Here is a 4,225-nt window from a genome sequence, read left to right as displayed (position 1 = left end):
GGACGCCGGGAGGGGACACTCAGACATCTGGGAATCACAAAGGGGATCACACGGATGCCGGGAGGGGACACTCAGACATCTGGGAATCACAAAGGGGATCACACGGATGCCGGGAGGGGTCACTCAGACATCTGGGAATCACAAAGGGGATCACACGGATGCCGGGAGGGGTCACTCAGACATCTGGGAATCACAAAGGGGATCACAGGGATGCCGGGAGGGGACACTCAGACATCTCAGAATGAGAAGGGGTTAGAAAGAGGATGCAGTGGAGGGTACTGGCTACCTGCCGGGTCAGCTGCTGGACACTCACTGCTCCATTTTACCCCCACACTAACCCAGTGAGGAAGGTTTCACAATTCTGATTTTGTCCAAGAAGAAACAGGTTGCCAAAGCTATGTCTTCAACAAGATTACATAACTAGTAAGTGGAAAAGTCAGGATTGAGATCCAGAGCTCTGCCAGGTGCCGCCTCTCCCTGCTGGACATGACATACAAGGTCCTCGCCTGGGCTGAGCCCTCGCACGATGACAGGGAGGTCACGCGGTGACTTCCTAGACTCATTTTTTTCTCCCCTGTCGTAACAGGGAAAGAAACATTAATTACGTGTATATTTACTCACTTGGAAGAAAAGATCCAAACACAAATTCCAAATACAAAGATAATGGATGATCAGTTGTAGCATTTCCCAGAAATGTGGTTTGCACTTCTTTTTAATGAATTCTAGTCATTGAGTGATTTATGTGGAAAACAGGAGCTGAGGAGTAAGCATGTATACGGGACCCGGTTCTTGATCGAAAAAAGGAAAGTGTCTGGAAACAAAGCTCTGAGGCCTCGATCAGGACTTGGGCTCGGTGGCCTGTGACACGTTCAGATCCGACTCAAATCACTGCGATGTCACTGGCCATTTTGTCACCAGCACAATGACGCACACCACAGCATTTAGACAGGGACTGTAGACACTGCTATCATGCGGCCTTTTGTCCACACAATGGAGAATCCAGACACACACTACGGATTTTCCCAAATTCATTGCTTCACTTCCGGCAGCCCCAGGCTGTCAGGTGGAGACCCCCATAAGCCTGTGCATAACTGATTCGGGGCCTTCTGGGCAGTTTCAATCACCAAGCAGTAGACTGGACCACAGTGAGAAACATTCCGCCCAGATGAATATTCTGACAGCTTTCTGGTCCCACAGAATTTCAGTGTGAGGCTGGCAAGTTGGCTGAAAGTATAAGCCATTTATCAAAGAAATAATTAAATGGGTAAATGATTGATAGGTGCAAAGATAGATGACAGATGGGTAAGTAGGTAGACGGGCCTTCCTGCAAGTCTACCAGGACTCTAATTTAAAGGCAATTGGGAAAGGTACTTTTATGTGTCAGAGGAAAAACGGTCTTAGCTCTGAATTTATCTCTTTGCGTAGATGGGCTCACATGTTTTTTTCTTCCTACCTCTTTTTCTTTTCTTTTTTTTAATTGAGACAAAGTCTCATTTTGTTGCCCCCAGTAGAGTGCCACTGTGTCATAGCTCACAGCAACCTCAAACTCTTGGGCTCAAGCCATTCTCTTGCCTCAGGCTCCTGAGTAGCTGGGAGTACAGACACCCGCCACAATGGCTGGCTATTTTTTTGTTTGTTTAGCAGGTCTGGGCCAGGTTCAGAACCAACCAGCCCCAGAGCATAAGACCAGCGGCCAAACCACTGAGCTACGGACACCAGCCCCTTCCTACCTGTTTAACACACTATACTGTTACTCTTGAAATGGAACAGAGTATTTTGTCCAGGAGAGGGAAGTCACTCACGTCTGCAGCCTGCTGACCCTTCCTCGAGCAGATTGACCAGGAACTTTTCATAATAAATATGTTGGGATCAAACGAATTTCCTGAATGTGGGTGCGGGACTGTTTAGCTGAGGTGACCCAGGTGTGATTAACACACCAGGCTGCATGGATGCTGGCGGCGTGATCCGTGAGTATGGGTATCTCTGACGTTAGAATTTCCTTTCTGAAGAATCTGAGCTTTTAACCACAAATCATTCCAGCTAAGTGATGCAAAGCCATAAGGAACAGACGAGGCTTTGTGCACTAAGAGAGGACACTGCTCTCAAAGCCTCCTGCATACATCCCTGCATGTATCAGAACTACCGGTACCTGGAGAGGGGACATGGCAGTGTGACAACACGGTGAACACAGGCTGCCAAAGAGGCTTCCCTGGGGGACAGGGGCAGCAGAGGGTAGGGGGAAGGCCCACGGGAGGTGGGGGCGCAGAGGACAGGGGACGGGGGGCAAGGGAGGTGGGTGGGGGTGGCTGAGGGCAGGGGCACAGCCCATGGCGGGGGGTTCACAGAGGGCAGGGAGGTAGGGGGGAAGGGAGTCAGGAGGGGGCGGCCAAGGGCAGGGGGATGGCCCATGGGGGTGGGGGTGCAGAGGGCAGGGGGATCCTTTGTCCTAGATCACTCAGTGAAGTGACTAAGAAGGAGGCACTGGCCTCAAAGTCCACTTTCTAAGCCAAGTGTTCACACCAGAGTCTGACTGGAAATTCCTCACTCCTGACCAGCTAGAAGATTTTCTTCCATTTTCCCCCAATATGTGGGATTTAGCGAGGCAGAGAAGTATCAGCACCCCTTGCTGTTCCTCCCTTAGAGCCTTACTATGATTCCACAGAGAACCCAGCTCAGCCGGCATCAGCCCCTCCCTGTGAAGAAGGGACAAAGGGACCCACCCTGGGCCTGTCTGCGATCGTCTCTATTTCTCTGGGAATATTAATTTATTGGTCGGGTCTCTCTTCATCTCAAAACCTTTTCTTCTTTAGTTGCGGCTGATTCTCCATCATGTTATGGTAGGAAGAAAGCACAGTACCTGGATGCTTGAGAGTTCATGGCTGTGTTGATGGAACGGTTTATGCTGCAGTGAAATCCCAGCTCCTTGTGCGTGAAAAGCAGAAGGAAATGCTCCCTGGGCCACCCACTAGCTGTGTACACGCAGGGAATGTCTGTGGCTTCCTCTTCTTTAAAACTCCAACATCACAGCCCAATATCACCAGGCAAGGAGAACAGTTCATTTCTGTCCTTTACCTTCAGTGAATGCAGCAGAGTCTGTGCTCAAACCAGTGAGTTTTAAATGGTAACTGAAAAGTCTGTGCTCTCTTATACTCTCAATACCCCATTGGACACTTCCTCTAGACTCAAAAATTCTAGAGCAACAATGAATATAAACCTTAATAGTTAAGGAGTAAAAAATGTTCCTACTGAAATTTAAGCATAGCAAAACACAAACAGGGAACTGGGCCCAAAATGTGAACAGGATAGTGGTTTCTGCTTTATCCAGAAGGCTGTGGGATGTGATTGAAACAATCTTACAAAACGTGCCTTTTCTCCACGCCTCTTATTGTCTTCTTCATGTTTCCCAATTGGAATCTGCTATTTAAAAACTGAACTAAATTCCACTGAGAGAGGAAAAAAAAAACTAAACTAAAAATTCTCAAAGGAGAAGAGAAAAGAAATAGTGGTAATCTGTGTACCTACTTGACTTCTTCACTTTCACTGTTTTATATACTCTCTGATAAAAACTGGCAAAGGGAGGCTTGAGTCCCCACCCTGGCTTCACTCAGCACCCACCCCAGACCTCGCCCAGACCTCGGCCCAGTGGAGATGGCCAGGGCTTCATGAGGGCATAGCTGGGACAGCCCCTGCTCGGGCCATCTGTGCTTCCTGACGTACACGGCACGGCTCCTCTCACTTTAGATGCGTGGGTTGAAATCAGAACAGACATGATGGGACAGCCTGTCAGCCCAGGTTGAGAGGCCGGTCAGCCCTGGTCAAGACTAAGTTATCAGCAGAGTAAGCAGGTTGAGGGCACCAGCAAAACTGGGCAGCAGAGACAGACACAGACAAAGAGAAACAGGTAGGGAACTAAACATTTCCACCTTGATGAACCTACTCATAATTTTAACTTTTGCAATCAGAATGTCTTTAAGAAGCTATTTAATTTTTACATGAATGTAATTTTTTGATGTTTGGGAAGATTAACTCCTTTATATAAGCAAGGATATCATAATCCTTTCAGAGTTTAAGTGCTCTAGGTCAGCCCCGTCAGTTACCCCCACACAGGAAGCTACAGTCCAACTTCTACCTTAGAGATGAGGGGGTAGGGGTGAGGGTGGAAGGTGGGGGGGCTGGGGGGGTTACAGACGGGGGGTGGAGGGTGAGCACCTGAAACAGAGTCACA

The sequence above is a fragment of the Otolemur garnettii genome, unplaced genomic scaffold (assembly GCF_000181295.1).
Source record: "Otolemur garnettii isolate 467f Iridium unplaced genomic scaffold, OtoGar3 scaffold00030, whole genome shotgun sequence".
In the NCBI taxonomy this organism is placed as follows: domain Eukaryota; kingdom Metazoa; phylum Chordata; class Mammalia; order Primates; family Galagidae; genus Otolemur; species Otolemur garnettii.
The sequence above is the reverse complement of the archived record's forward strand: the minus strand, read 5'-3'. Positions refer to the sequence as shown.